General features: G+C 39.1%; 1 protein-coding gene and 1 long non-coding RNA gene across 5 annotated transcripts in view; one reads left to right on the forward strand and one right to left on the reverse strand.

Annotated features, from left to right (window-relative positions):
* Nucleotides 1-13,536, reverse strand: part of LOC106507985 — a 95,791-nt gene extending 82,255 nt beyond the window's left edge. For both annotated transcript variants that reach the window (XR_001304442.2, XR_002337780.1), the window contains exon 1: nt 13,144-13,536. This is a non-coding gene — a long non-coding RNA (uncharacterized LOC106507985). The remainder of the gene's footprint in view (nt 1-13,143) is intronic.
* The window catches only part of RBMS3 (RNA binding motif single stranded interacting protein 3), a 1,489,550-nt gene that overhangs the window by 729,159 nt on the left and 735,828 nt on the right, over nt 1-24,563 (forward strand). The window lies entirely within an intron of this gene.

The following is a 24,563-nucleotide window of genomic DNA, read 5'->3' on the forward strand; positions in this document are numbered from 1 at the left end:
CAAATAAATGTTAGGTTGGACAGCAGCCTCTCACAGCTACTTAGTGATGATGGTTCATCAGGACTATGGATTCCATAGGTCTGTTTCAGCACAGGGATCCCCTGTCCTGCGTAACACATGTATCTTTCTCTCAGAGAGAACAGATGAGCCTGTCTTGGTCTCCAAGCCAATATGAACCCAAGAACTGGCATGACTGCCACCCCCACCATCGCACCCCTGATCAGAGAGAGAGAGAAAATGTAAGGCATCTCACATCCGATGGTAGTTTGGTGGGAATCCATCTCACTGAGAAATAGACTGCTTCTCTCTTTTCCGCCCAATTATTTGCCTTCTTTATGGGCCAAGAACTCAGCATTTCCATCCTAAGGATGAATAACAGAGAAGCATCTCTGAGCCAGGTGTCTCCTCTTCCAGCTGCTGCTTTACTGAGTTGAGCTGTCTCTGCACTCCTTTGGGTGGTTCCGCAAAGCGAGGTACCACAAGCTTTCTCTGTACCCTCCCTGCAAGGGGCTGCTTGATGCCACACTGTTCATCCTGAAAAGCCCTCACTTCTCTCTCCCATTGGATGTAGAGAGAAAGGAAAAGAAGATGAGCCAGTGAGAAGTTTTATTCAGCATTAAAAAAAAAAAAAAAAAAAAAAAAAAAAAAAAAAAGTCCCTTTGTTGGGTTGGTTCACTTTTAACTCTCTGCTTTGCAAAGGTAGCAAGCAGAGGAAACTGAGAGGTGGCCAAGGCTGGAGGGATTAGGGGATGAGCTGTCACATTGAATACAGCCATCCACCCTGGGAGGGAAGATGCCACAGGTACCCTGACATGCTGAGTTACTGGCAGCATCTCTGTGTGCCACCCCAACTCCCCTCCCCCAGCACACAATGTCACCATTTACCTGTCACTGCAGCAGTTAAAGTAGGCGATCAGGAGTCCCAGAATCCCAGGGCCTTCCTTCATGCTGGCTTCTCTATCCTTCAGTGCCAAACCTTCCCAGAAAGTCTCCGAAGATGTTTTCAGTCTGACCAATGGCCCATCCTAGCCAGATTTTAAATTCCTAACTCTGGAGAAGTGTAGGCGTTGAACTGTTCTTACAAAATTCTGACCTGAGCTTTAACTACTTTCTTTTTTATACTAATTGACCAGAACAAATTTTTTAACTTCTCCCTTCCTTCCTTCCTGTCTTTCTTTTCTTTCTTTCTTTCTTTAAAACCTGTAACAAAATTTATCTCACATAGAGGAAAACAGAGAACATAGTAGTAAATGTTGACCTAGAGCTTTGCAAATGTGAAAAACCTGGCATTATTATTTGGAGGTTTCACTTATACTAATTACCTCTGAGTTTTACTAGCCTTATATAACAACCTGCCTTCTGCACATTTTATGTGAAAGCCGCTTTTCTGAAAGGATGATAGTTGCCAGAGCAGGGAATGAATTAGGTACTAAGTTTTATTTCCTACTAAATAATTCCCCTCAAGGTGGGTAAATTTTCAGGAGTTAAATTGCTAAAAATGAAGATTCTACACTACACAAATCTCCAAGTGACAATTATTTGTCTGTGTTCTTAGCATTTATGAGTCTCAGTAAAGTCAGTGCATTTATGTCCCCCCCCATTACCTTTGGTCATAAACTTCCTTAAAGAAAAACGAATAATTACATTTCCTGACTGCATAATGAGCATAAACATTCAGAAGAGTGAAAGCTCCTGAGTGGGATGGACGGGGCATCTAAATTTCCCAGGATTGAACTGTTTTTAGGGAGGCACTGGCAAAAGAGTCAGGTTACCATTTGGCCCTGATTTAGTGCCATTCAAGGATGTCATCTCTAGAAAGCAAAATCCAATCCATGTGGACTGTTACTGAACATAAGTCCATGTGCCCTACACACAGGTAGGGCTATCCAACCAAAACATCATTGTTTGGAGCAGAGAAAGATTTATTGCAGGGCTATGCAAGGAGACCCCAAAGTAGCTTGTGCCCCCCCAAAACCCCCAAATTCTCCCAAGACTTTCAGCAATACATGTTTAAAGGCCAGGTGAGAGAGGGGTTTGGTTGGTTGTTGCAAACTTCTTGGTACTGGAATCCTTTGTTCTTGCAGTTGCCCATGTAGGTCAGGTCACAATGTTCCTATAAACCTCCAATAAGACAAATGTTATTCTCTGTTCTATATTTTTTTATCTCTAGGTGAATGGAAAAGTGCTATGCTTTTCAAGGTCAGAGCCTTTAGAATGAGCCATCTTGTATATTCAGGTGATAGGCAACATTCTGAACTCAAAGCAATAGAACACAGAGGTTAAAGTAAAAGGAACAGATCCAAATGGAGTCGGATTTGTTCTTTCCTACTACAGAGCTACTTTTAGACTTGGTGCCTCACAGCACACAGCTGCTGGGAATGGCTGGGAGTCACATAAAGCCCGTGGCTCAGGTGTGCAGACCTTGTGATGCTGGTGTGAGCCTCCTCATCCACCCTGGGGGCCAGCCAGGATATCCCTGGAGCCAAAATGATACAGTCTCAACTTAGTTCAACAAGTGCATCGTGTCATCATGGGATATCAGAGTCAGACAGTCACCTTAAATGACCTAATCGCAGCTTGCATTTTATGCAGGAGGAAACTGGGGTCCCAGCTAGGGAGTCCATCTCTTCAGGGTCAGTCACTCACAGCCGCGAAGCCCATGCACATCCTGGCTTTGGGTTTGGTACTCTTAAAGATTGTCCCTGGGGTCAGGAGGGTGGCATAGGTTAGCCAATAAGGAATAGATGAAGACAAGAGAGTGGGTTAGGAAAACTAAATTTGTAGGAATGAATGTTTTTCTCTGTAGTTCCTGTCGGTTTCATTAGTCTTCATATTACAATCAGAAAAGACATCAATGTAGCATTTTCACCACGATAAATGTGCAAATGAAAATGAAAGGACAATGGTGTATTTTCTAGGTCAGCACTTTTCAAACTATTGGTAGACTCTTTTTCCTAACAGACTAGCTGATATTTCTATAAATTACTAGTCAAATGATGCAAAAAGAAGACTTTCATAATACAAGTCCAAACTTTGAATTCTTAGAAACGAGAGACGTAAGATTCTTCTAACAAATTCCTATAAAGTTGCTGGATACTCTGCTTTGAGCCCCATTCTTGCCAGTCATGGACACGAGAGGGTCACGGACACAGGAAAGTTGCAGATACCTGAGGGTCACAGGCCCAGAAGGGTCTAAGAAATGGGAGGATCTGCCCATCAGCACTTATTTGAGGATCACCCTCAGGTACCCCCATCCCTGACCTCCTTTCCTCTTCTTTCTTCTATTTTGTACATTTGTCTGGTTTCTTTAAATTGTACCTTTCTGATATCAGCAATGGAGATCTGTGCATCTCTTATTCCCTACAGGCACATTTGTGTTGAATAACAATTTAAGAAAAATTGTTTTTGTTATAAATGTTGCCTTCTGCTAAAAAGAGACAAGTTCATAATTATTAAAAAATCAGAGCTCCTGGAACACAATATGTATGGATTCACATTGGGAACATAACTGTGGTTTATCTCTTGAAGGGAGACTTAATTTGCTGACGTGTTTGCTTTACCTGGTTTGAGTGTAAAGAGGATTGAAAGTATTAGGCATTGCCTGTTGTCATTAAATTTAAATTCGCTCTCAATTCTTGTGTCCTCTGAAAGGCCTATGAACTGCGTCACTGCATCAATTCGGAGTAGGTTTGCCAGATTTAGGGAACAGAAAAACATAACACCCAGATAAATTTGAATCTCAGATTTAATCAATGAATAGTTTTTGTTAGTATGACCCAAATGTTCCATAGGACATATGTGCAATATTTGGGATATTACAAGCATATTCACCATTTGTCTGAAATTCAAGTTGAATTGCATGGGTTGTGGGTTTTTTTTTTTTTTTTTCTACAAATATTTAATGACAAGATCTATTACTCACCCTTTAGATTCGATATAAACTTCCATTATTAGCATAAACAAATAAATCATATTTTTAGAGAAGTCACAGGCATGTGTTGTGTTTTAAATGCTAATTCTAATTAGTGGTAACATTTCAGTTTGTATTTCTACAGCTCTGGATTTTTCCAGAGAGAAGAAATCAGTCCAACCAATCAAATCTGACCGTATCACTGCAACTGGCTTAGCTATTGGCAGCTAGAGCTGGATGGTTAATACAAAGCAGTGATTTTCTTTTTAGAAAAATGTGTTTACCATGTGACAAAGCAGCTGCTCATCTCTCTCTACATTGAGGCTTTTAGTTTGGTGTTTTCCAAAGCTCTGGTCCCAAAAAGGGCACAAGTCATGGCAGAAAATGTACTTATAAGAAGGGCCACTAGAATCCACCATTTTTATCAGAACAAAAGTGACTAAATGGACTGGAAATAGTGAAATTCTTTGCATGGAAATATACAGGGAGGCATAGATAAACCAAAAGAAAAAGTATATTCTTTGTTTCTGTAACACATTGTGAACAATCTAACAGAGATGCATCAAAATATCTTTAGAAATAAATTCAATGAAAAACTTAGAAACAAAGGCAGAATTAATTGAAGGTAAAAATAAAATCCAAGATACTTATGTAGGTTTATTTTAATCCTTTTGAAGCTATGTCCTCTACCATTGGTTCCTGTTAATTTTTCATTAAATGAGAATATTTGTCTTTAGGTCTTAATGAGAGCTTTGACCTTTATTTAGATGTGGAATTGATGCTTCCAAACTTTAAAGACTTAAACTTTTTTTTTTTTTTGTCTTTTTAGGGCTTTACCTGCAGCATATGGAATTTCCCAGGCTAGGGTCAAATTGGAGCTGCAGCTGCTGGCCACAGCCATACAGGATCTGAGCCACATCTGTTACCAACACCACAGCTCACAGCAATGCTGGATCCTCAGCCCACTGAGCAGTGCCAGGGATTGAGCCCAGGTCCTCACGGATACTAGTCGGGTTCTTAACTTGCAGAGTCACAACATGAACTCTAAAACTTAAACTTTTCTTAAATTGATTTCTGACTCAGATAAGGAGTAAATGGCTACTTAAATACACATGTGATTTATTTTGATATTGTCACTTCTGGGTGTTTAAAATTTTCTTCTCAGCTAATAATAAAAACCTTACTAGAAATATACTTATTTAATTTTTAAAAACAATTTTTATTTTACGTAATGAAATATATGCTTGCTTTAAGGCAAATTGGAAAATGCCAATACTTATCAAAAAATAAAATAAATAAAATAAAACCACCAATAACCCTCCTAGAATGAAAAAGTTTCACTGTTGCTATTTTGATACAGTTCTAGTCTAATGTCTATGGGTTTATATTTCATAGTTAAAAACCTACTGCACTTATAATGCTCTGGGTTTTTTTCTGAATTTTGATTTTTTTTTTCCCATTAGCTATTCAAGTTGAACATTTCTCATAGTGTTAAAATGTTTTCTAAGAATCATTTTAATGGTTGAATCGTATTTTATGCTATAATTTATTTAATCAACTAGAGTTGGACAGTCAGATTTCTCCAATTATTTATTATTAAAATGCTAATGATGATCTGTTTTACATTCTTAGAACTGAAATTACTGGGTGAAAAAGATGGAGATTTTTAAGGAGATACATACACATTGCTAAGCTGTATTAAAAAGCATTAAATATTTATTAGGACTGTTTAAGAGTGCCTGTTTCACTGACCTTACTGCTGCTATATATATCCTTTCATTTTATTAATACATTCCCCAGAAAAACAAGAAGATGTGTGTTTGCATATATGTATAGAGAGGAGAGAGAAAGGTTGAGAGAGAGAGAGAGAAAGACTGAAAGCCAGAAAGAGAGAGAAAGAGAGAGAGATTGGGCAAGTAAAATTTATTTTAAGGGCTTAGCTCACATTGTGGGAGCTAGTGAATCAAAAAGCTGTAGGACATGCTGGCAAGTTGGAGACCCTGAGGAGCACTCATGTTGAGTCTTTAGTCTGGAGACAGACTTTGTTCCTTCTTGAGGACCTCAGTCTTTATTCTTAAGGTGGGCAATTTGCTTTACTTAAAGTCTACTGATTTAAGTGTTAATCCCATCTAAATATACCAGACAACAACATCTAGACTGGTGTTGACCAAAGAACTGGGCACTGTAGCTTTGCCAAGTTGACACGGATAACTATGTATTAACCATCACACTTGTCATCCAATTTGGGCTTATGCTGTCTGATAAAAGACAATGCTTTTTCTTTCCAGTTTTGTATGAAGACATAACTGACTTGTTTAGGACTTTTATGTATATTGTAAATTTTATTTTTCAAACACAAGGGTTTTTCTCATCCAATTTTGGAATAAAGCATTTAGGATTTCCATCAAATGATGCTGGAGAAAGAACCTGAGTTTGAACCTTACACAAGAATGAGGAAGGAATGTTCCTCTACCACGTCATAACTGGGTGAATGTGAATCAGGTAGTTAAAGCCACTCCTTTTCAATTTCTCAGCTGTGTGAAAAATCGTACCCACTTCCTAGGTACTTCAGAGTTTTCACTGAGGAATCTTCTGTAATTTCCCATTGGCCATCTATATCAGTTCATTTATTTCTTCATCTTCTTTCTTTGTCAACTAGTTAACCCCATACCCCAGAGCCCACTCCCAATAATCAGTGGAAAAACCCTTTCCTTCTTCTGAATGGTTTAGTATGATAGCAGTTTTCCAGTGAAACTTCTATTTTTACTTTTTGTGTATATGTCTCATTTCCCCTTTCATTATTTCCTAAAGAATTATGTACTTCCACTGATAGATAAATGATAGATAAATACTTTAGATGAATATTATATCTACAAACAACAAATGTTGGAGTGGGTGTGGAGAAAAGGAAACACTTTTACATTGTGGGTGGGAATGTAAATTGGTGCAACCACTATGGAAAACAGTATGGAGCTCCCTCAAAAAACTAAAAAAGAAATTGTATTTATTCATTTAAATAATCAAATTTATTAAGTGTGTATTAAATCTCAAGGATTGTTCTAGGTGCTCGGGATATAATAGTAAATGGGATAGATAAACTCCTTGACCTTGTGGAGCTTAGATATTGGTAGAAAGGAGGGATACTCAAACAAGGAAGCCAATGGATATAGAACCAAACTACAAGTAATATGGTGTTTGTCAAGGTAAGCTAGGTGATACTATGGTCAGCCACCAGATCCCAGTGACACAATCCAACAAAGTTCTACTTCTCATGCATGACAAGCCAATGGCTGTCCAGGTGGCTATTCAAGACATCTATTCTCAGCCTTCCAAGATGCTTCCTCCATATCCACACATGCTTGCATCAGAGATGAGTTAGCTAGAGAATCAAACAGCAGCGGTTAAAAGCTTTTATGAGTGTACTCCTGCTTCAGATTTTATTGGCCATAGCAAGTCACATGGCCATGCCTATTTTCAATGAAATGGAGAAGTTGTAAGTCTTGGTAATTCTGCTGTTAAATGAGAACCAGATGTGCCCATCACAGTATCGAGTGCTACAAAATAAATGTGTGTAGAGAGTTGGGGGATAGGGTGTATTTTTAAAAACGATAATAGAAGCAAAATAATCATGAGCTTTATGTATATCATTGCTGAGAATGCTAATAGAGCACATATGTATTTCACAAGAAAACTAAGTCAGCATAAAGAAAATTACTTGATTATTATTGCAAATTGACACTCAGATGTCAGAAAAAAAACTTAAAGTCATTTGTGAATGGCTGATTTTGATAGATATTGATTTGCTAAATCTACCTGAGGACAAGGGTGATGATATTGTATTTACATTGATATCTTTGATTTTTTTTTAGGTAGAGAATAAAGTCTCAATAAACTTTTGTTGAATTTAATAATGTCCATTGTTTTAAATTGGTCTTGCTTTTCTATGTGATTAGCTGTCTTGAACTATAGTCCATTACAGTTTTGTTGTGAGACTTGAAATTTTCTTCCAAGGACAAATTTTATTTTTGTCTACATTAATAATTTTACATTCAATTTTAGTTTAAATTTGAATCATTCACACTTGAATCACTAGTAGTCTCTTTTCATTTGTCTCAGATTTTTTTAATTTATTGAAATATAGTTGACTTACAATTTTGTGTTAGTGTCAGGTATGCAGCAAAGTGAATCAATTATACATATACATACTTCCATTCTTTCTCAGATTATTTTCCCCACATAGGTTATTATAAGATATTGAGTAAATTTCCCTGTGTTTTATAGGAGGTCCTTGTTAGTTATCTATTTTATATATAGTAGTATATATATATTAATCCCAAGCTCCCAATTTATTCCTGTCTTCCACATTTTCCCTTTGGTAACCATAAGTTTGGTTTTGAAATCTGTGGGTCTGTTTCTGTTTTATAAATAAGGTCTTTTGCATCATTTTATTAGATCCCACTGTAAGTGATATCATATGATATTTGCCTTCTCTTTCTTAATATGAAAATCTCCAGGTCCATTCATGTTGCTTCAAATGGCATTATTTTGTTCTTTTTTATTGCTGAGTAGTATTCCATTATATATATGTACCACGTCTTCTTTATTCATTCATCTCTTGTTGGACATTTGAGTTGTTCCCCTGTCTCGGCTATTGTAAATAGTGTTGCAATGAACATAGGGGTGCATGTATCTTTGCAAAATCAGTTTTCTCCAGATAGATGCCCAGGAGTGGGATTGCTAAATCATGTGGTAGTTCTATATTTAGTTTTTTGAGGAACCTCCATACTGTTCTCCATAGTGGTTGTGCCAATTTACATTCCACACCCTCTCCAGCAATTTATTATTTGGAGACTTATTTATTTATTTGCCTTTTCTAGGGCCACTCCTGTGGCATATTGAGGCCCTCAGGCTAAGGGTCTAATCGGAGGTGTAGCCACCAGCCTATGCCAGAGTCACAGCAACATGGGATCTGAGCTGCATCTGCAACCTACACCACAGCTCACAGCAATGCCAGATCCTTAACCTGCTGAGCATGGCCAGGGATCGAACCCACAACCTCATGGTTCCTAGTCAGATTCTTTAACCACTGAGTCACGACAGGAACTCCATATTTGGAGACTTATTAATGCTGGGTATTCTGACTGGTGGGGATACCTTATTGTAGTTCTGATTTGCATTTCTGTAATAATTAGTATTGTTGAGCATCTTTTCATGTGCTTTTTTGCCATCTCTGATATGCTCTGAAACCATCAGTTAAGTATTCCTTAGGAGAAAGGAAATTTGTAACATTAAAGTCAGAATTGCAATCTACCAACTTGTATTAAAAAATAAAGACAACTTTTGTGTTTAATACTCATTTGGCAGTTACTGTGTTGGAAAGGGATTTTACACATTGGAATAAAGAGGGCAAGACAAGTCACAATTTTTTTTTTTTTTTTTTTTTTTTTTGTCTGTTAAGGGGCACACCCATGGCATATGGAAGTTCCCAGGCTAGGGGTGGAATCAGAGCTGCAGCCGCCAGCCTACACCACAGTTGCAGCCACACTGCGTTCTTAACCCACTGAGCAATGCCAAGGATGGAACCCACGTCCTCACTCATACTAGTTGTGTTCATTAACTGCTAAGCCACGACAGGATCTCTGCCACAATTTTTTAAGTTTTACTCAAGGTCAGTCATGGATGTCTTTCTTAAAGGTGGAATAATATACTTGCTTGCAAAGACTGTATGATTATGGCTTTTCTTTATATCTCCACTGTTCTTTTACTTTTGACTAAGTCTGTGTAATTTAAAAAATAAAATAATAAATCCCCCAAAGAGAGGACCCAGTTCTTTGAGTGGCTATGTTAAGGACAAACCAGAAGTGGCTCCTCATATACCCAGTTGACCCACATTTCAGTAGCATCACTTCCCCACCTCCAGATGTGTATCTGAGGCACCCTTGCAATTTTGTCAGCCAAGAACTTGTCTAAAATGAGTGTCTCCCCAGTCTGCTCTGTGAATCATGCACATCCATAAGAGTCCATGCCCTTTGATGCAGTTTACTGCTTTTGGGTTTGTACAAAATTTGTTAGTTGGCAAATGGGACACAGCTGGCTTCTGATTTACTGAGTGCCTTAAACTAGTTACCTCCTACCTTAACTTGATCATTTAAATGGAAAGTGCCACAGCTCCGACAGAGCAGACATGATATAAAAACTCTTTCTGACATGACTATCTTGCCTCCTGAATCGCCATGGCTACTGGTATCTTGGGGAGGAAAAAAAATATAAAACATGAATGAAACACAGGTTTTTAAGATTCTCACAACTGGTAAACTGTCTTTACATTATTTAAGAAAAGCTTTAAATGTTCAATGAATGTTCTTAAGCTAATGACAACTGAAGCTCAGGAAATACCAATAATCCAATTGACTAGAATAGACTTTGGAAAGTAGCAATTTGTGCAGAAATTGCTAATAGTATCAAGACATGCTGGGAACTTTGCGTAGAAGTAGACTAGAGCTTGGGATGAGTTATTAAAGGAGTTATTTACTTGGGCTTTTGTTTGTAAATAAGACAGTAGACTTTTCCCTTTAAGGAATATCTTGGCAGCTAGAAATGAAGAATACTGACTTCCTTTGTCCGAAGTGGCAGAATTGGCAGAAGCAATCTAGGAACCTGATCTCACCAGTCTTATAATTTAGAGAAACCCCAATGTGTTATTTAGGAGGACAGTATCCTATAGCTGAAGCTGTCTAGATCTTAAAATCAGAAGATTTGGATAAAGCCCCGGCTGTTCTGTTATCTGTCACTAGTTTAGCTTTCTACCCCAAGTTCCACCAAAGTTTGTATAAGCTGGCCCCAGTCTCATTTTTGAGTTTTTACTCCTCACTTGCTCCATTCCAGCCCCTGCACTTTCCTGGCACATTCCAAACACACAGATTTTGCTGCTAGGCTCTCTGTACCTGCTGGTCCTTCAGCCTCGGATGCGCTTTCCCAGATTACATTTATTGAGCAGATATACTACATTCCAAAGTGTTGTCCATATTTCCCATGATTTTCTTGGTGAGTTCCCATAACTGTATGGAGTGGGCCGTGGCGTTGGGTGGATGAGGCACTGGGGGCTGAGTGATGCAGCAGAGGCAGGATCGAATCACAGCAGTTTGGGTGGAAGCCAAGGCTTTTTAAGTGCTCTCATCATACATGACACCCAGAGCATGGTTCACGCCCTTCATTTTACACATACGCTCTTCCTTGGAGAGCATTTCCTGACTATCCTATTTAAAGTGGAATCTCTGTGGCTCTGTTTCTCTTTACTCAGCTTTATATTTATTCTCAGCTCTCAATATCATCTGATCATATGCTGACTATGTACTTGCTTACTGCTTTATCCTAACCTAGAATACATGCTCTCTGAGGGAAGGGTCTTGTTCTGATCTGTATAACACTTCATTTCCCACACTCAGAAATGTCCTGAAAAGAGGGATATAAAATGGGTTGAAGTCATTTATCATGTTTAAGATGTCTTATTCTTCAAACATGTATGAAGCATCCATTTGGTGCTGGATGCCATGCTGATTTTGGAAAAGATGAAGGTTCATAAGAATGATGGTGCCTCTTCCTTACCTGCTTTTCCTGATGCGTTTAGAGCATCACAGGGAAAAAAAGTAATTAATAATAGGCAGTGACATGAGATAAGCATGATATTAGGACGAACATAAGGTGTAGAAGCCAGGGGGGTGCACAGAAAGCGATTGGGGTAGGTGGGATGCTATCCATGCAGAGACTGAACGGTAAGAGACCAGGTGATGGGTTTGGGAGCATGCTCCTGGCAGAGGGGCTGACCCAAGTCCCTGGGAGCACAGCCCAGTCCTGAAAGCAGGGCTGTGTGACTCAGGCATTAGATACGAAGTGCAGGGTCTACTTTCTGCTTCTGGAGAAGACAGGTTTTGAAGTGCCTTGAAAACTATACCACAAGTCAGGATTTGTTGTTGAGCAGTGAGATGCCACAACAGCTTTTTAAATCAATGGGAGTTTTACATAGTATCTGTTTCAGCTTACCACCCAGCACCCAGGTTAAGTTGGAAGTATTTCCATTTTCTAGATGAGACCACTGAGGTTCAAAATAACACATAAACATCAGCAGAGTTGATTTAATTTTCTCAATGACAGTGCTGTCAATGCTTCTACCTACTACTCTCCTACTCTCTCCTCTTCCTTCCTGCCTTCTTTTGTTCTTGTCAAAAGTCAAACATAAAACCCGCTTTCCTTATCTTTCTCCAAGGACCCTGCACGCATGCACTCACGTGGCTTCCGGAACCCAGACCCCTGCACGGAAGCCAGTTGCTCCCAGGGTGGTGGGTCTTGTCAGTGGATGGGCACCAAGTTGTGTGCTGGACCAGGTTCTCTGTTCTTCTCGCCTAGGAAGCTGGATTTGTACCAGAAACCTGTGATCTGAAAAGGCGACTCTGGGCAGGGGAGAACAGAGCCGACCTGACAAAGTCGAGAGGAGTTCAGTGCTGGTCTGCCCACGCACTGGGCATGCGTGAGCACTCAGCAAAACACAGCTGGCACGTCTAATTTTAGCCTCGCCCGCCTTGAAAAGGGACCCTTTAAGGAAATATATTTTCTCTGAAACAATTTGTATTAGACTGTAGCAGCTGATAGACATGTCAGAATACTACTTATTCTTGGTGGGGGAAAAACTCTGCCAAGTAATTATGATTTTTATTCTCGTGTGTGTGTGTGTGTGTGTGTGTGTGTGTGTGTGTGTGTGAGATGTCTCAGTAAAGCAATTAAAGCCTCTATGAATCATAAAGAGATAGGCAGTGATAGAAATAGTGATTTTTTTTTTAATCTCTGAAGACTATCATAAACCTAAGGGGACACGTCTTTGGATGTTTACAAAATGGATGTAGTGATCAGAAGATTATTTCTGCCGTGATAAGTTGGTCACTGTGATCTGATGATGACTGGCTTGTTAATAGTGGCCCTGGAGTAGACGCTAACATTTCTTCAATACTTACTGTCCTCCATGTCCTCCGAGAAGTAAAAGGTTAGTTTCTAAAGCAGGTCTTGGATTCCTTTAGCTGGAGTATGTTCCCAGGTTTTGAGAGCATTTGGGATACACTTTTTCCATTTTAACCAGCAAGGTTAGTCTGTCCGCCTTGATTTTTCTCCTTCCTCTCCCTTCCTCCCTTCGTCCTCTGGTCCCTCCCAGGGTCTGCCGTGTTTTGTTTAGCAGAGTGGCTTACCTTGAAACTTGGCAAGAAAAGGAAAGAAGGCAGCTCTTGTGCAGGGTTGATGGAGGGAAGGATAAGGAATAATCCACCGCCCACATTTGAGTTCCCCGGTTCAGTCCCAGCGGCAGCAGCTCTGCTGCAAAAACCGCTTTGCTATTCGAGATAGCCAGCAGAGGGAATCGGAACTTTGCTTGCAGCAGGGGTTGAAGCAGGCTTTTTTTTTTTTTTTTTTTTTTTTTTCTTGGAGGAAATACTGCAGCCTTCTGGACTGCGTACGCTGCTCCCTAGAGGGGCTCTCCGGGTCCCACCCACCGGCTGGAAGGAGGGGACGTGAATGAAAGGACAGGACGGGCCCCAACACCATGTCACTCTGGGAGGGAGACAGCAGCAACTGAGCTGTGCAAGGTTTTTTTTTTTTTTGCTTTTTGTTTTTTTTTTTCTTTTCCCCTTTCTTTTTCTTTCTTTCTTTTTTTTTTTTTCTTTTTCCTTTTTCTTCTTTCTTTTCTCTTCCTTTTTATTTTTTTTTTCTTTCTCTTTAAGGTGGGGAAAGAGACAGACAGGAAGCCGATCTGCAAGGATTCGGAGTTGTGCTAAAAGGACTTTGATTTTTTTTTTTTTTTTTCCCTTTACAAACGCTGGCAATTGACATCACTACGGGCAGCCTGGTAGAGAACAAACTGCCTCACCCCAAGTGGACCCCGGCGGCTGGGGGAAGGCAGGCAAGATCCAGGGAGGCTGTGTGGGGGGTTTTCCTACGGATCCCCCCCTCCCTCTTTTTTTGGTGTGTTTCTTTTTAAAATTCTTGCTGTGTTGGAACTAGTGAGGGGTGGAAGAAGATCTCCGAAGCCTCATCAGTCATCGGGACTGTCAGCTCGGCCTGGGGCATATACCCTGTCATCCAGTCCCCTGCCTCGGAGACAGGGATTCCAGCTACATGGGCAAACGCTTGGACCAGCCACAAATGTACCCCCAGTACACTTACTACTATCCTCATTATCTCCAAACCAAGGTATGGCTCGCCCCACAGTCTGGCAGCTGTGTGGTGTCCTTCTGCACTTGGGATGGGAGACAGACAGGCATGTGAATTATTATTTACCCCCCCCCCCCATCACCTCTTCCTGCTTCTTTGAAATTAGTAACCTAGCAATGGAGTTAATGAAGCAGAGGAGACTATTAGAAGAAAGCGAGCCCGGAATTGTGGCTTCCTCTTTAAGGAGAGATAATAGTTTCACTAGAGTTCCTTTGTTGTTATTTGGCAACACAAATGCTCCTGATCTCTGTCAAGTCCTTTGCGGATGGGCAGGGTTGTTGACAAGGGGATCGTAACAGTGATTATCAGGCACGAGAATACAATTTCAGGGGCTTTTCTGGTGAGCTGTTCTTTGTTTGTGGCTCTAACTGGGTTTTGCCCACTGGATAGGACATGCCGGGGTGGGGACAACTCAAACTTTTAAATCGCTGAGTGTGGCATGGGAGAAGGGTGTGGGAAGGTATATGGCAAGTAACTAAAGTCTCCGAGAGTTTGTTTGAGTGTATTTTTGGTTTTTTACGTATTTGATTTTATAGGGAGGGTGTTCAGGGAATGCTAGAGACTGAATTTCGGAGCTTTACCGTAGATGCTCTTTACTTTTAGAAGCTTGCTGTGTCTGGGTTGGCTGCCATCAGGAGGCCTGGGTCTTCAAATGGGATGAAATATAGCTGATGATAACTGGACGTGAAGTGGTTAAATACTTTAGGCTTTATGTGTGTGCTCAAACGATTGTGAGGGGGCCAGGGGTAAGCTCACGTCACTAAGCCGTGGGTCGTGTCAACCATGAACTTTATCCTGCAGTTCAGACATGGAAGACGCTCAGGTGTGAAATCACTGCTCCAATTTGTCAATTACATGGGACTTCATTTGGGGGTGGGTGGGTGTTGGTAGTTACCCCTGGAATGCTCGGATTATATTTCTTTACAGATTATATTATTTTGCATTGCATTAGCCAGAGTCTTCCGTCTTCCTGATAAATAAATATGCCAGGAGTGAACGAGGCGTGCCTGAGTGATCTGAGCTGTCACCAAGACTCGGTGATGTGACGAGGGTTTGGTCATTCATGCTGTAGTTCTCTCTCATTTATTCTGTCTCGCCAAACAATGCCTATTTGTAAACCAGAGCAGGCAGCCGACTTTCAGTATTGTATTAAAGGTTGTTCTTTTTTCCCCTTCCTTTCTCAACTGCTCTCTGATTTGCCCTACCCCTCCAAGGTCGACTCACACTGCTTTTTGCCTTTGTGAGCATTTAGTTGGTGTTGCTGCTTAAATAGCCCAGCCCTCCTGCTCCAGTGGCCAGAGTTTTAACTCTTTGGGGGATTGGGTTGAGAATGCTGCCTGCCTTCCTTAAGGAAATGGCAAAGCAGCGACAAGTTAAAAAGGGGAAATTTACAGTCATTTCTCATCCCCCAAAGAAACAAAAACAACACACTCGAGGGTTGCATGAAAAATATCGGACATTCCATCCCCTTTAGTCATTTGGCTAAATTTTTCCAAATGTTTCCAAATTCATGCTTTCTTTTTTGGTTCTTGTTTTCTACTATGAAGTCTATTCAGAAGAGAAACTTTAGATCAAAATGAATGGAATAATTGCTTTTATGCTTGAGATTTCTTTTTAACCTATTACTAGCAGGAAATAATTTTGTGTACATTATATTAAAGACACAGGATGCTGGACCAGCTAAAAAATCTGTTTTGGGGTCCTATGTAGTTGAGTGTTGTGTAGACAGGCAACATCTGGATCTTGTTACTTTCAAGCCAGTCAAAGCCATCAACTTCTGGAATATTTCTAAAGAAGTTAGATCCATTAGGCGACCTCAGCTGATAGTCGGGTAATCAGATCAGGGTGGAAGAGAATATACGATCAGCTACTTTGGCTATTGTGGCCGTTCTTATTGATTATTGTGTTGTAAAATTTCGACAGTGCTGTGAAGTTGTCGAATATTATTTTGGTGGCTCTGAAATGACAGACATTAATAACATTCCTGTGAGCTGAAGGCATGAAAACGTGTCCTGTTTTGGCACTTGGGCACTGGGGGAATGGGAGGAAGGGTCAGCGTGCAATATTTTAAAATGTGGGAACTTTCTGACAGCGTTAACACCATAAATGCTATGGTGGCTCAGTATAGCATGAAAACAACCAGATTATTTTAGTACCACTTTTTGTTCCTTTCATACTTATATCTCAAGATAGAACCTGTCATAATTTTGAAGTAAATGCACGCTGCTTATTATTTATTTGGTAAGCCTAGATGGAATTCATAAAATCCACTGGTCTTTTAGCCTTGGCTTGCACTTATAATCCAATTTAAAAATCACTGCTATTTTAAATGATTCTGTTATAGAAAAGACATTTATGGTTGACAACAAAAATCGTATTCTGGTGATACCATGTCCTAAATTAGTCTCTAAATGTAGGTGTTTTTAACTAACCACAAAAGCTGTTTGCTGACATTAGTTTTGGGTGGAAAATCTTCACAGGACTTTAAAGAAGTAAAATGTTTATTATTGTATTTGTTCAGAAAGTGCCAAAATACTGACCCTTCTTGTTCTGCCAAAACATGTATTTTAGATGCAGCTGCTCTTACGATAAAACAAAATAAAAATGGATTTTTAAATACATGTAAATGTCTTCCATTTTCTCAAATGCATTTAAAGTTTAAAAAAAAAAAACCGCGTCTCCCTTCCCTGTCTTCTCTTTCTCTTATTACCCATCACATTAGAAGCAATCTCTTTGTTGCTTAAAGAGAAAAAAAATGGAAATAAGATATTTATGCTTTTGTTTCTTTGAAAATGTTATATTAGAAAAGTTATGTGTAAGTCAAATACAAGGAAAACCTATAGTTGACTTGTGGCAATACCTTGTAGTAATATGGGTATAATCTGCTTTCTCTTCCAGACCTCATATTAAAAGTTGTCACTTCTCAGTTTTCTTTTTGGCCTTTTTTTTTTTTTTTTCCTATTAAAAGAAGCAATTTTAAAAGGAACATTACTTTTGGTTAGGAGTAATGAAGAAATCTTGGTGACAAGTCAGAATATTTAAAGAGGAGACATAACTGGATTCAAAAAGAGTTTCATCAAAATGAATTTGCTGTTGGCAGGCCACTCTGAATAATCACCAAGTTTTAGAGAAAGGAGAGCTGAAAGTAGTTTATTGGCTTAATGATCACATACATGATGATGTTTGATTGAGTTGTAACCTAATATTTCTCAGGAATTTTGTTACAGCCCATTCCAAACACCCAACCTGTTGCTATTGCCCTGTGAGACTCAGGGTGGATTTCTATCTGTACTGAGGCACTTTGGGGAGGTTTCTTGGCAAAACAACTTAGTTGAACTGGGAAACCTCAAAAGAGTAAAACATAGTCACAGTCTGATGAGTTGATATTTTACAGTTGAGAAATAGATACCTCTCCCCTAGGTGATCTTTGGAAAACTTTACTCATCTTTATAAAACTTAAAAATTCCCCCAAGCACACACAGCAAGCTTGCCTTTCCTTCCTTTCCAGAGCCTTACCAGTTCACTCTGTTCCCATCAGTTCAGTGCAGTTTCTTATCACATTGTTCTTTCATCCATCTCCCGCCTTCCTTCTTTGGCCATCTGCTTCCCCAGAAGACCTTGAAGAGAAGGTTTCAGACCATAGGACCCTGACTAAGTTTCTCTGGCTGGTGGTGCTCAGATTCTGTTCAGAGCCTGGTGTGAAGTTGGGGTCAGGTGGAAAGAGTCATCCATCAACGGCACACTGATTTCAGGCTGAATTTCCAACCATCTGCAGCTGGACGGCCGCCCGGCTGTGAAAGTCTAGCTGGGCCCAGTTGTGCCATGGAAAGAGCAGACCCTTGAAAACACCAGGCCTGAGCAGTTGCCAAAGGAAGAAGGAGGCTCCTGAGGGGGTAAAGGATATTCTTAAAGATGTGAACGTACAGATCCTCCAAAAGCAAAACCAAACAACCCTTAACACATTTCTTGCAGATGAAAATGTAGAAAATTTTGCTGAGGGAGGGAGTGAGTTTAGAATTTCCTTAGTACTTCCTGCCTCAGATTTGCATTGATAGTCAGAGTTGGTAACTTGCCAGTTTGAAAACAGCCTTGAAAACTCCCAAGTACTCTTTTCCTTTGAAAGCCTGAAACATACAGAACTGGTTTTCTCAAAATCTTCCAGCAATAGTATTTTTAGCTACAACTCCAAATATTTCTTACACTTTGGAGGTGGGGTGGGGGGCGGAGGCAATGGTAGCATGAAACTATGATAAATCTTGTCTCATTTTAGAATGTATACTATTTTAATTGGTTTGAAATGAGAGAAATACAGAAAGAGGTTACTCTCCCTCTTCAGCTGCTGTTTTCTCTCTTTACTCCTTCAAATCTTTGTTATCATTGGCCTTTTCTTTTCTATAATGTAGTCACTGTTTTCACAACACTAAATCTAGTGCCTACTTAAAAGGAGTAGATACGTAAAAATATCATGTTTTTTTCTCCCCAATAATTCCAAACTTAAAGGAAACACCATGCATATTTCTCTTAACAGTATCTTTCCAACACATTTTCCTTTCACTTTCTCTCCATTTGGAAAAAGAAGAACAGAATTATAACTCAAAACTGTTTCCATCAAATAATAAAAAGCATTTCGGGTTGGACGTGGGGGCCATTGGAAGGGACAGAGGCCAAAGAAGAGGAGGGCGAATGCAAGTCATTTCAGGTCTTTCTGGCTCCAGGAATTCTGGAAAGCTTTGTTTTTGCACTACTATGATTCACACAATCCTCTTTGACGTTATCAGTCTTTTTGGCAGAAGAGGGCTCAGTCACAATTATGCCCATGCCAAATTCTAAGAAAATCGGGCTTTTCCTTTAAAAGAAAATCTTTTTAGTGTTGGACTTCTTATTCAGAGTAAATGGTTGATGTTTATCCAAAATTGGCTTCGAGTACTACATTAAAATTGTGTTTTGTAACAGTCTCCTAAGCCACAGCTGTATGTGATTAAATAGTGTAATATCAAAAGCATGTGAGTAGACATTTTTATGCTATAGCTGTTCACAGTAAGAGTACAGATGGAGCTGACAGGAGACCAAGAGCAAAAAGGTACTCGTGTGTTAGGAGACGTGTATTGAGGGTCTGTGTTGCTGGTTTTTTTTTTTTTTTTTTTGTACTAGTGGGAAAAATGCTGAACTATTTTGGATGTGATTAAAAAATATGCTCTTTGAAAATGGAAACAGAAACAAAATGCCAATTTTTATTTTAAATATGGAGTGCCATTTAATTGCAAAACACATAGTTCCTGAATGAATCTGGAAGCAATGCAAATGGAAAGATTAAGTTTGTTCCCAGGAAGCACACATTCAGAAAGCAAAAGTGAAGTTTGCTTTTCTGTTTGGAAATTATAAATGCTTTTCTCCTCTGGTGTGTGTGTGTGTGTTTGGGGGGAGGAGAGTTTTTGTTTTGTTTTGTTTTTTGCTATATTAATCTGTGGAACTATTATTACAAGAAGATTATAGGTCATTTGCCTCTAAACAAAAGAGTGATAGATAATTAGGATCCGTAACTTAGAGCAAAACAGGTGGTAGCATGATTCTTTGTTAGGATATTTGAAAATATGGTATTCAGTTTGCTATGAATACTGACCTTTTATTGCCATTGTTAAAAGTTACATAGTCACACAAGGAGACACAACTTTAGATTCTATTTCTTTAGCAGAGATTTTACAAAAGAGAAACTTTAGCTACAATGTTTTTGAAAGCCTGTTTGTTCATGAAAACTATAATCTCTAGCCTTCTAGAGATTATCAGTCTATAGGATTACTAATACTAATAAAAGATGTAAAAGATATGTTAGTAAGTAATTGTTTGGGGGGCTAGAAAAAGCTTATAGAAGCAGCTATTGATGTTCAGATTTCAAACATTCAAAAGCACTTTTAAAAAGGAAAAGAAGAGGGGTGGACCGAGGTAAATTGGGTTCTGATTGCTTTTGTTTTTAATTTTTCTTTTTCAAGTTGACATTCGCAAAGAATTTGTTCATGTGAATTTGTGTGTGTGTGTGTATGTGTGTGTGTGTGTGTGTGTGTGTGTAGATTTATTGGTCAGGAAATATATACCATGTGGAATCAGATATCTGAGTAAAGCCTTGCTGTTCAGAGCATCAACCTCTAATAGACATTAAATTTCAAGAGGATGGATAATATATGATAAGACATTCATTCTGCTTTTTTGTGGAACTCTGATTTGTATGTCAATGAACCGGTTTCTAGGACCGGTTCCCTAAGATGCCCTTCCAGGCCTAGCATTTCTGACTCTCTTGTTGAGATAGATGAGGCTGCTTTGATTTTTAGGGCTATTTGGGAAATGAACTGGGTTTTGTGCCATTGATGAGTTTTTGTTCAGGTCCTCCATACTTTCTCCAGAGCAGTTCAAACGCTGCTTTGCTGACTCTGGAGACTTGGCAAATGTAACTGTCTGCATCTTTTGCTGCATCTAAATCTAGCACACCCAGAGAAGTACCTCTGTCACCCAGGAGTGGGTGGAGAGCAGTTCCCAGGGGTGGGACCAATCCACAGGCACTACTGAATCATTATCATTGTTGGCTTTGTTGTGGTTTGAGTTTTCTCCTTTGAGTGCATAAAATTAGATCTGATCCAAAGACTTGCTCTCTCTAGGTGCATAAAAGTGGACTGGTTATGCATATGTTTGGCTAAACCAGTTGAGGTAATGAAAAAAGTAGGATTGTCTCATTAAGATCCTGACAGCTCTAGTTTCATGAATGAATCTTGGAACTACATGTGAAAATAACAAGCGATCAGTGAAATGCTATTTTGACTGGAGTTTGCAAAACGTTCCAGTCTCTAAATTTCTGAATAGTAGCCTTAAAAGCATAGGGGGAAATATTGTAGTAACCCGAGTGCATGGTACTGAAGGAGAAAAATAATCACTTCTCCAAGATACACTTAATAAAACATTATCTTTTCCTCTTTTTCTTGCTAGATACCCTTTCTTGGTCCCCTTGAAGCCTCTGTTAGCTGAATTAATGAAAGTAAATAGAACCTTGAATTTTGTTTTTATGGATTACTAACACATGGCAAAAATGAACTAGACTACATATACAGTCAGATCAACCCTGATAATGTCCTTCCCTGTTGTGTGAAAAATGTGGTATAATAGAAGAAAAATTAATCTCATGATATTCTAAATATTGGTAGTAATCATTTCAGGAACTGATTTTTAACTTGTTCTAGAACTAGCTTTCCTGTCATTGTACTGTAGTGTTAAGAAATTGGCAAGTATTGCACTCAGTATGCCAGATGCAGATGACCTTTTGGTTAACTCATCCTTAACTGGTAGTTTTCAAGCTGACTATGGATCATGTATAGAATTTAATGAGGATTTTTGAGAAGTCTTCCTATTTTTATCCTGGGTATCACTTGTCTATTTATCTTAGTCATATTTCTGATTGATGACAGTTTAATGAAAAGGAAAATGGAAAACAGGATGTGAACTATCTGGTTTTCTGGAACTGATTAAGATACCTTAAAAGCTTTTCTTATGTATGCAAGTCCTATCTGAAGGTACACTGATGTCTTTACACACTTTTGTTGCCTTTTAAAACTTGTTATTCATACAGATTAAATAGTGGCACTCTGAATATAAGTTAGAACCGAGGTAACTTAAAATTCAAGCAAATATGCTTTTAAAGTCCCAGATAGTTCTGAGTAGATGAAGTGTTTGAAGAAGTGTATACAAAGCTTGGAATAAAATTTTAGAGACTCTTTTTAAGGATGTTATACAAGAAAACCAATCACATGACATATCTGTAATGTCGAGTTTCTTCTTGAGAGATGAGAAAAATAGTTTTTTTTGTTTGTTTGTTTTTTGTTTGTTTGGTTGGTTGGTCTTTTTTTTTTTTAGCTTGGTGCTAGCCCCTTGAAGGGTTGTGATAGCTTCTGGGTTGGCCTTGGTCTTGACTTTTGGCCCCTTGCTTTCTTTTCCATGGCCAGGCTCACCGATTGAGATTGTGCCTTTAGAAATAAGGGTGTTATGTTTTAATCTAGGTAGGCAGGGAATTCTGAAAAGAATAAAGTTCTGATCTTCTTTTTCGATGTTCTTTTCATTTTATTCCAAAAGTTAACCGCTGACTTTAAACTTTATTTTTCACCTGTTAGGACAACTGGAGTTCTGTTAGCAATGAGAAAATTTCCCTTTCTGGGTTCTTGTTCTTGTGTTTAACTTTGTTGATAAGCTGGAAAAATATGAGGAAAAGTGCAAGGAAATAGGTCAGTGAACATGGAAGAATTTTTCTCCACATTCAGCTGAATCCTTTAACAGTAGTAGAAGTGAAGGGCCATTCTAAAATCTCCATTATCTTCTGGACACTTTTGGTGCCTCCCACATCTTAACAAACACATTAAACATATTAAAGTGCACTCACATTCCACATCAAATTAGATTTTTTGCAACAAGATATTGAAAAATTTTTTATAGTTTTGCCACTGAAACTTCCTGAGTACATGTAAATTTATTTATGTGTGCTTGTGAATTGGGGGCCATCATCTTACCAATGTAGGTGTTGCAAAAAATCTAATCTGCAGCACTTCTGGAGGTACAAGGAAAGATTATTTTGACCTCTACCAAATAGAACAATGAATAAAGTTGACAATGTATTATGCTTTGTAGAAACAAAGATTCACTAATTTTGGTTGTCATTTTCTTATTAGATTGTGGGGAATACATTGTTCTCATCTTGTCAGTACTTTTGTGGGTCCCTAACGTGCTCAGAGAGCCTAAAAAACTGGCTCTATCTCTACCCACTGAGGCATTTTGGCATTCAATGTATCTCTGTATTTTAGTAATCCCAAATTTCCGGGGCGGGACATGTGTTAGAGCAGCATAGTGTATTGGAAAATGTTATTAACATTCTTTGGCTAAAGTAGGTCAAAAGCAGACACATTGGATTGACCTTTGGCAGTGGGAGCAATTGAGAGTTCCAGATCTGGGTGCCAGGTTCACAGAATTTTTTCATTGTGCATTTGATGGAAGTGTTTACCAATTAGAAAGAAAAAGAGCTTGAATGTAACAGGTTTTCCCTGGGCCCCTAGCCTAGGGGTACAAGTGGGAAGCAAGTCCCTGGCACAGTATCTATTTTATGGCATAGTCTTTCTAAATTCTTTTGTCTCTAAATAGGCTCATGGGTTTTTACATGTATTAAAACTACCACTTCCTTCTGATCCCCAAGTCCATGATTATTCATCTTGGGTGGATTCCCTTGGTTTCTAGAGGTCCCCGCCAGCTCTATAGTATCTGCCTGCCTCTTAAAGCAGAGATGTCTCTGCACATATGCACATGCCAGCTGGACCCACCATCACACTCCCAGGTGGGTGGGCACCTTTTATTTTGTTTTATTTTATTTTTAAATTTATTTTTATTAATTAATTATTAATTTATTATTTATTTATTTATTGTCTTTTTAAGGTTGCACCTGCAGTATATGGAGGTTCCCAGGCTAGGAGTTGAATCAGAGCTGTAGCCGCCAGTCTACATCACAGCCACAGCAATGCCAGATCAGAGCCACATCTCTGACCTACACCACAGCTCACAGCAACACCAGATCCTTAACCCACTGAGTGAGGCCAGGGATCAAGCCTGCATCCTCATGGATGCTAATCAGGTTCATTTCTGCTGAGCCACGACAGAAACTCCCAGGTGGGCACCCTTTAGATACGGCTTCTCTAGCCCCAACCCAAGCGTGATGGTTTTCTTCATTTGTATTATGGTCCTGGTAATACAAGAAAACTAGGGTACCAAGCCCAGAGCATGGCCTTCTCCCCCCACCTCAATTAAAGAATTTGCTCTGTCTCTCAAGCCCCCTGCATCCACACATGCCTAGAAACTCCCTCCCTCCCACACTCTTGGAGGGAGAGTTCTCATAATTACCCGGTGTTTTGATTCTCCACTTAATTCCTCAGTTTTCCTTGCTAGCCCTCTAGCCAGATCTCACAGAAGTTCATCAGCAGATTCAGATAAGCTGTGACTTATCTCTGTCACACATGGAATGTGCACATGCACACACATACACACACACACCTGGAAATGCTAAGAATTATTTCAATGGTTCTGATTTTTTTCTGAAGCTAAATGACACTGAGAAACATCAAAAGAAAACGTGATCTTAAGGAGACGTATACTTTTTCTTTCCAGTTTTAATACTTTTTTTTGGTTGCTAATTGGTTGCAGAAAGGATAAATCACCAAAATACAGATGACCAGTAATTTTCACTTTCTTTCAAAAATGTAGTATCTTCCCATGATTTGAGATATATTGATAATGTATTATGCAAGTACTATATTATATGCATCTATGTATATTATCTTTTCTATGCTATTCTTTTTAAAATTGTATAACAATTTTTAAATTGGAATAT

This window comes from Sus scrofa, chromosome 13, assembly GCF_000003025.6.
Source record: "Sus scrofa isolate TJ Tabasco breed Duroc chromosome 13, Sscrofa11.1, whole genome shotgun sequence".
NCBI classification, from domain to species: domain Eukaryota; kingdom Metazoa; phylum Chordata; class Mammalia; order Artiodactyla; family Suidae; genus Sus; species Sus scrofa.